This window comes from Humulus lupulus, chromosome 6, assembly GCF_963169125.1.
Source record: "Humulus lupulus chromosome 6, drHumLupu1.1, whole genome shotgun sequence".
NCBI classification, from domain to species: domain Eukaryota; kingdom Viridiplantae; phylum Streptophyta; class Magnoliopsida; order Rosales; family Cannabaceae; genus Humulus; species Humulus lupulus.
This window is the reverse complement of record NC_084798.1, coordinates 67,006,202-67,015,612: the sequence shown is the minus strand read 5'-3', so window position 1 is coordinate 67,015,612 and position 9,411 is coordinate 67,006,202. Positions and strand designations below refer to the sequence as shown.

The 9,411-nt window shown below is 32.7% G+C and overlaps 1 pseudogene; it reads left to right on the top strand.

The window, feature by feature from the left end:
• The first annotated feature begins 562 nt into the window (after positions 1–562).
• Positions 563–4,853, top strand: LOC133785176 (calcium-dependent protein kinase 1-like; annotated as a pseudogene).
• The last annotated feature ends 4,558 nt before the right edge of the window (positions 4,854–9,411 follow it).

Below are 9,411 nucleotides of genomic sequence, written 5' to 3'. Positions count from 1 at the left end.
CAGCTAGCTTTAGAAGATTTTTTAGTCTTTTAACAAGCACCATTCTGAAGAGTAGTTGGACATGAGCTTGTGCTTAGATGATTTTTTATTGACCCTCTAGTGTCATCTGTGGTCTTTAAGCATTCCTCTATGAATTGTATATTTGATCAATTTCCCACTTTAAAACTCAGTGCCCTTTTTCACTTTGATAAGTTTGACTCTTTTATTTTTATTTTTATGGATGACTTTGAATATCTTCTAAGTAACTAGTAAGTATATTTTGAATATCTTCGGATGAGTAAAGGAGTATGGTTTGTGGGAAACTAGATGTGCTTAGATAATACTATTCCCACCATGACCATCAAGACCTCGATAATTTTTTGGTAAGTAAATTTGCTTTTTCTAGTTTTAGTTGGTAATTTCGTTTGTTTTCCTCTGCAACTAACTAAGCATATATATTTCATTTCCTAACATCTAAAACAAAACATGGATAATGGCAACTTAGGTCACTTGGGACAATTAAAAAGTTCAGATAATTAGAATAAAGAAAACTAAATGTTTACACAGTCTTATAGTAGTTGTAATGTGGCCATTTGAGAGCCATGGAATGTGGTTCCATGTGGATGCTGCATATGCTGGAAGTGCTTGTATATGTCCAGAATATTGCCACTACATTGATGGTGTTGAAGAGGCTGACTCTTTTAACATGAATGCACATAAATGGCTTCTGACAAACTTTGATTGTTCTTCACTCTGGATCAAGGTATGTGAGTACCATTAATGCACAAAAAAGGCTTCTAACAGTAGCGAGTTTGATTTTCCATGCATTCTCGTACATGATCATGAAGAGAGAGTACATATATTGCAGCAGTTATCTAACTTGCAGGTCACTTTAATGTATAACTAGTCTTTTGTGTGTGCTGGTTTTACTACTTTAAAATATCATTTCACTAATGCTAACTCTTCTCGCAAATGGACAGAGCAAATTGAAGAATGTAGCATGTATTTCCTCTTCCCAAGCCTACCTCTTAGTGAGAGATCAAATTGAAAAATCAAAATCTGAAGTTATTGAGTATCATGAACTATACATATAATGAATTATTGCACTATACATCAATTGCTGAAGTCTACAGATTTAATATTTATTGCACTCTTTGTTTCAAGGATGGAATCTTGAAACTATACATATAATGAATTATGTTTGTGTAAAAATTATTTATATAAATATACAATTAATTTCAGTCAAATTTTTTTACAAGTGGTTTGAATCATATTCAGATTGAAAAGAGAGAATAAAAAAGATAAGTGAAGGAACTAATCTATAAGTTGCAATCAACATGAATTAGAAATTAGAAATGCCACAAAGAATAAGAAAATAAAATTTTTACATTATGAAAAGAAAAATATCCGCGTATAGTCTAGTCAAAAGAGCAAAAATTTCTTCATAAATAGCTTATTTAGTCCTATTATAATCGTGCTACTGGTTTCTGTTGTGGGTCTTGGGCTCTTTGCAAGGGGATTCCCACTTGTAATGTCCAGAATGTTACTTTTATGTCTTCATAACATAACATTATTAAAAAGGCCTTGATAACACTTTCTTTTTTCCTTGTTCTGTATGCAGCTTGCAAGGGTTATTTAATAACTGCAACTGTTAATGGAAAGCTATTCTCCGGCTATATGATGCATTGTTGTGCTTGTTTAACACAACATAGAACTAGATCTGATCCATAATTTGTATGAGAACTAATAAAAAATCTGTTTTTATTTTTCAATTCCCATTTGCAGGAGAGAGATTTAGTGATGTGGTTAGTAGCCCATATTACGTTGCACCAGAAGTCTTACGCAAGCGGTATGGTCCAGAAGCAGATGTTTGGAGTGCTAGAGTGATTCTTTACATTCTGTTAAGTGGAGTGCCTCCATTTTGGGTTGGTAGGATTTTTAAAGATGCTTCTTGTTAGTCATTGTTGTATTTAGTATCTGTGTTTCTATTTGTGTCTCTATATGTGTATTTTGTGACCTTTTTTCTTTCCCCTTGGTTTCAATAGAGAGCGAGCAAGGGATATTTGAAGAAGTATTACATGGTGACCTAGACTTTTCAACAGACCCATGGCCTAGTATTTCTGAATGTGCTAAAGATTTATTAAGGAAAATGCTTATTCGAGATCCCAAAAGGCGGATATATGCACATGATGTTTTGTGTGAGTTTCTGTTACTGGTTTGCTTTCATGATTACAATTTTTGTGTTTGACCTGTGTTGTTACTGAAATTAAAGGGTTGCAATTATTGTGGAGAAAAGCTTTTTGGAAAAGCATCTATTATTCATTTTAGCTGCTTTATAAATAATTATTCTCATCATTTTTGTTCAACAATTGTCATAATTTTTTGCTTATGTATAATTCTATATCAAGGTGTTCTTAGGCACAACATTCTGTTTGCACTGATGACCTTTTGTTTATATGTCTCGCAAGCCATCCCTGGGTTCAAGTTGGTGGTGTCGCTCCTGACAAGCCTCTCGATTCTGCAATATTAAGTCGATTGAAGCAATTCTCTTTAATGAACAAGCTCAAGAAAATGGCTATTAGAGTAAGTCACTTTATGTATTAAATAAGTGAATGGTTTGAAGCCAAATAATTGATAGTCATATACCTAAATTAAATTAATAGATGACTTGTAATTATTCAACTCATTTATTTCCCCTTTTTTTGGCAAGTAATTGCAGAGAGCTTATCTGAAGAAGAAATTGCTGGCCTAAAAGAAATGTTCAAAATGATAGACACTGACAGTAGTGGTCAAATCACTTTTGAAGAACTTAAGGCTGGTTTGAAAAGATTTTGAGCTAATCTTAAGGAATCTGAAATTTATGATTTAATGCAAGCAATAAGTTCATATATGTTTAAAGATGATTCTATGCACCTAAACTATTATAAATGGGATATCCTTGTTCTTTTTATTAAGATTCCAAATGAAGAGGCTGAAAAAACTGTGCTTCTCCCATAGCTAAGTATATATTAAAAGATGATTCTAAACACCTAAACTATTGAGAAGCTCTCCTTTTGGTACCCTAAACGTCAGAATATATTATTTTTGTCTTTAGAACTTTTCCACTTTAGCCCCTGAACACACATGTTAGATTTAATTTAAGGGCACAACTATAATTTCATACAGAACTTAATATTTAGTATTGATCTCTAAGCCTTTTAAAAGCGTCATTTTATATTTTACAATTAATGTTAATAAGGACTATTGGGAACACTTTTAAAAAATATAGGATCAAAATGAAAATATTTAAATCTAGGACTAAAAAATATTTTCCTTGTAGTTTGGGTCGATATGCTAGTATATCATGGCATAGATTTTTAAGATTAGATATACACTAGTATGGACTATGGGTTGCCATTTTAGTTCCTTTTTCCTTATAATGGTCTCTGGGCTTTGTATGGTTTCAACTTTAAACCAAGCACCAAGAGGTTGAAAATTTGTTCAATCTTGATTATATATGTTTTTTTTATATATAAAAAAAAAATCCTTATATGTGACAATTTTCTTTACTCTTGTTCTATTTCTAAATTACTTCAAAAGATATTTCACCTTTGGTGACAAATCTCAGCAGGAAATCATTGAAATTGAAATATTATTCTTTCATCATAAGCAATGAGATTACTCACCTTTTAATATGCTATTCTCTTCTGCAATTATGATGATCACTCAAGGATATGATAGAGAACTAATTCATAAATTGTTTGGAGAATAATTCATTAGATATTCTTAGTTTAACTCATTTACTGATTTGCAGGCAGATGTAGATAACAGTGGAACAATTGATTATGAAGAGTTTGTAGCAGCCACTTTGCATTTAAACAAAATTGAGAGAGAAGATCATTTGTTTGCGGCATTTTCCTACTTCGATAAAGATGGAAGTGGCTACATTACTCAAGACGAGCTTCAACATGCTTGCGAGGAGTTTGGTGTACAGGACGTCCGGCTAGAAGAAATGATGCAAGAAGTTGATCAGGATAATGTGAGTATTTCTCTGATGATTATTCTGTTACTGCACCAATTGAATGGCTGTAAATTGAAATTCAGAGATTTAAAGAGTTTTTTTCCTTGCATATGATCATTCAAATTTTATTTTGAGCCATTAGTTGTTTTGTTTTGCAAATATCAAGATGGACTCATTAGAATTTAAGATCTTGTTTCTGTGGTTGAATTTACTTTTTCTTGAATTGCTACTGCTAGTGTGAATTTGGCTTAAACATCTTACTGTCTACTAAAATGAAACTTGCATTCTTTCAAGAATTGCATTTGTTTTCTGTGATTCATGGTTGAATTCGATATGGCTATCACTTCTATTTGTTTCATCTCCAAGACCTTACTGTTTCTCCCACGTTTTTTTCTCCGTGCAGGATGGGCGCATAGATTATAACGAGTTCGTGGCGATGATGCAGAAAGGAACTATTGGTGGCCCTACTAAGAAAGGCCAACAAAATTCCTTCAGCATTGCTTTTAGAGAGGGTCGTAAACTTTAGTGTCTTATTTGGCAACAAGGTTCTTATTTCTTTCATCCTTCGAATTTTTTTTTATATTTTTTTACAAGATTTTCTTGAGAGATCAAGATTGTACAGTAAGAAGAAGCTTAAATGATGGCCTAAGGTATAGCCAGGGCTCAGTTATATATGCTTTTCTTTGAATTCATGGAGATCTCTGTTAGTGTTTGCAATGACCTTTGCAGCCATACCATAGTTTGTACACCATGAGAAAAAAAAAATTATTTTCTTTACCCTTTAGTTTAATTTATGAAACTCGTTGAAAATACATTATGTACTTCTCTTGACATAAACTGCATTTTATCGACGATCCAATTTTCTACACGAAATGTTTTTCGAGCTTCTCTTGCTTGATTTTGTATCATTTTTCTCTTCATTCTGTATTATGCTTCTCACAATTATTTCCTGGAATAAGAGTGGATGAAAGTATTTTTCACATAATTTTGTTGTGTTTTAATGACAACTAAGAATGTGCCTCCTAAAAGGAAGTTTTGATAATATGAAGAAAAAAGTGATAATTATTGTTGAAATCAAGATGTGAGACTTATTTGTCTTTTATATTGTTTGTCGTTCCTGTAGTAGATAAAGCAACCATCTTTTGCTACTCGTTTTCCAGCTAACAACTGTACCGAAAACTGCCAAAACATAACCTGTAAGTGATTTTCTAATTTCTAGACAGCCTGCAAAATATGAGTCAACAAAACCTTTTATAGCAGTTGTCCTATATTCGTTTCCAGCTCCACCATAAACCAGAAATCTATACCCAAAATTACTTTTGCAGCACCCAAATCTTTCATCTCAAATTCTTTTTTCAGTTCAGCCTTTACCCTTTCAATTTCTCTTTACACTCTTTTATCAATTTTGTCAAAATTTACTAAGTCATACTTAAAATTCCTTTAAAGTAAATGTGTGTATATATTTTATCCCCAAATTTTAATATTGAATTAGATAAATTTTGGATTTCAAAGGCTGTTTAAATATCTATTGCCAAATTTTAATTTTGTATTAATCTTTTAGGTATTGATTATATTCTTTAGGTTGTGGGTCGAATTGGCAAGGAGCATTGCAAAATTAATTTGCAAGAGGTATGGAATTTGTTCTTTTAACTCTTATTATTAATATCTTAAAAATGTTAGAGGAGTTTGAATATCTTAAATATTCATCCATAGAGAAGTAGGTTCTGAGATTAAAATTGTGTGCTGCGGTGATAACGGAAGGTTGAAAACTTGTGTGTATTAGAGAAGTAGGTTCTGGAAAATTTGTTTGTGTGCTGCGGTGATATAAGGAAGAAAACTTATTGTGTGTTGTTTGAATTTTTTTGACTTAGTATTGATAGATGATTAGGTAAGCTTTTATATGTATAGATTAGATTTTTCATTATATGTATAGATTAGATTTTTCATTTAGTCATATTGTTTTCATTATTTCCATATGTATAGATTAGAATTAATTGCCATAACAAAATTGCCATAACCCAAGCTAAAATCTTGTCTTTGATCCAAACCCAATTAGTTAGTGGCTACCATTTTAGAATCTGATTTTTAAATTAAAAACAACACTAGAATATCTTGAACTAGAGACTATTAAATGGATAGAAAATAAACCAGCAGAATTAACAAAAAATGGTGGTCAAGGCACAACATAGACCAGTGCCAAGTTACTTGTAGGGCTGGAAAACTAAGATCTAATAATTTTGCATGTAAATATGGTTGTTGCTCACATGCAGTCTACCATAAATAAACAATGAAATTCAGCCAAAACTTGAAACTGTATGGTTCGTGCATAGATAACTCTGACAGAACTTTCCTGTTCAGCTAAATGTTTTCTTTCATAAGCCCATGCATGAAGTTGCCATAATTAACCTGAAACAAAACATCAAGATTTTGTAATACGTTGCTAAGTTAAAAAATTAAGCCACACACACGCAACTTTGAGTTAAAAAATTAATCAATCAAATTTAAATGAAGAAATGGATATTTTTAACCGGTGAAAGCCCTCTATTACAACTTCAATTTGTAGCTAGTTGTATCGGAATCCTGGGGAACAATTTAGATTGAGCCAAATAAGCAAATCATTAAATTACAAAAAATAGAAAGCCATAATTTAAAAGAAAACCAAGAAAGGAAATGCTTTTAAATATTCAAGAGAGTAATTAGCTCGTAAAGGGAAAACTGCTAAGACTAGAGGGAAAAAAATGGTAAGAATATGATGGTATGGTGGAATAAAATTACAATTAAAAAGTGTAATTTCTTCAATTAATTATAACCCAAATCTGAAAGTACTTAGCCTTATGATGGTATGGTGTATTCTGATGATCTATATAGCGTATAAGTAGGTCTAATCGAAGTGAGTACAATAGATTTAATTTATAATGTATACTAATACAAAATGGTCACACTAACAAACAGATGGCTATGTATGCTTCTTAAATTGGCTCTGAATGGTCACACTAACTTTCAGACGAAGTTGTCAAACACTTAGTTTTGTGGGGCATGGACCAATCTTACAAAACATGGTTTCATCATGGGGTAGATCTAGTCCAAAGCAGCACGACAAACACAAGTTTTGAATATTGTATGTGGACCAAGTTTCTTTGTTTGCTCTGGTGTAGTTGTGAATTCATTATTTTGTATGTGGTGTCCTTTCTTGGATATAATTTCCATAGCATTTTTCTTGAAGTAATTTGTGATGCTAGATAATAACAATAAAATATTTCTTTGATTATTTTGCAGATGTGACAAGCGAAGTAGAAAATGATACTTAATTTTGAAGACTTTGTGTTGGGCAGCTGTAGAATATTTTGTGTTGAAAGTAATAACTTTTCACTATGTTGAATATTTAAGACTCCTTGAATACTTAAAGAACATTTTGTTATTGATGACAGTGTTGAATGTTTTAAACTAATTTGTGGATTGTTAATACAATGTTGAATGTTTTTACATTTTGTTATTTGAAAATCAAGTTCATTTGATGATGCTAGTATATATTAGAAAATTAATTTTAATTATATAAAAAAAATTAAAATATAATGTAACTAATTAGTGTTATAATACCAAAATTGTGTTATAATATCTATTACAATAACACATTTTATGCAAAGAATTATGTTATGCAAAGAATTATGTTATGCAAAGTTCATTATATAACACAAATAATGTGTTATACTAAAGTGTAGTATAACACAAAAAATGTGTTATACTAAAGTATAGTATAACACAAAATATGTGTTATACTAAAGTGTATTATAACACAAATTTATAAGTATTGAAATGTGTTATATAATCGACTATAAATAACATAATTAAACACTTATCTATTTATTAAAATAACACAGAAATTATGTTATCGTTGACAGTATAATAACACATCTGTATAACAATGATAAAGTGTTATGTAAAGTACCCTAACCTACGACAACATAGTCGGTCTTAACACATCAAAAAGTGTTATGGTATGTTTTGATAACACATTTTCGGTGTTATTAAAAGCATTTTTTCTTGTAGTGTTACACTTTCGCTCCACATATTTCAAACACACCATTTCTTTACGTGTTCAAGATACCCCATATAGCTCCTTTTGATGGGATCTCAAACCCGGACAGCCATCTGAACACATTTAATACCATCATGCGAGCCAACAACGTTGGCACGAGCTTAGATGCATGCTATTTCTAACTAATTTAACAGGACCAGCGAAAAAAAAGTTCGATAAATTTAGAAGAAATTCAACCTCGTCTTGGGATCAATTAGCAAAGGAATTTATAAAAACCATTCAAAGCCATGGTAGGCGTCACACCCGAGGCATCGACCTTGAACAATGTCAGACAACAGCCGGGAGAGTCATTAAAAAGCTACCTGGTGAGGTTTCACATAGAGGTGGCGTGACCTCGTAATGTTGATGATAGTGGTCATCTTATGGCCGTTCGAGATGGAATATTGCCAAGAAGTCCTCTTTGGGATGATATGCAAAGAAAACTGATAAGAATAATAACCGAGTTCAACAAAAGGGCTCAGAGATTCGTCAATGTAAAAGAGGCGAGGTCAGCATTAAAACTAACCCCTCAGCCCATTATAACTACAATAATGAATGTTAACTCAGCCTCAACCTCGGCTACCTCATCAACGTCTCGACCCTCAAGAGATAACCCTTCAAAAAGAATAAAAATGAAACGAATAACTTAGAGGCAAACAGGGGAAAAAAGAAGAAGGGACACAAGTGTTTCTCCATTTATACAGTTTACACCAAGCTCAATGAAACTTGGGAGAATATCTTTATCACAAGTGAGAATCAAGTCCCGTTTAGGTGGCCTGACTCAATGCGAAATCAGAAGTCAAAGAGAGACACCAACTAGTACTGCAGGTTCCACAGGGATGTCGGACATACTACCGATGAGTGCCGACAACTAAAAGATGAGATCGAGAGCCTGATCTCGAGAGGATATTTCTTACAATACATATGAAATCAAAACACTCAAGCGTCGACTGGACAGAGGGTAATTTTTGTGCAACTTGCCCAACAGAATAACACCTCCCGAGCAAAGGAGGATGTGGTAACCATCTCCGGAGGACCACATCTTGCTGGATCGGGCATAAATACCCAAACGAGATATGTAAACGAGCTCAAGACTGGAGACGGTTCTCCCTATGAGCCTAAACCACAAGCTCCAAAGCAACAAAGGATTGAATCACAACCCATTACTTTTATAGAAGAAGATGCTTTGCATGTTCAGCTTCCCCATAATGACCCTCTGGTCATCACACTTCAGCTTGCCAAAAAAAGGATGCACAGAGTCCTGATAGATAATGGGACCTCAGTCAATATCCTTTATAAGGCTACTCTTGAATAGATGGGATTCACACTTCAAGATTTGAAAGCCTGTGCAACGACG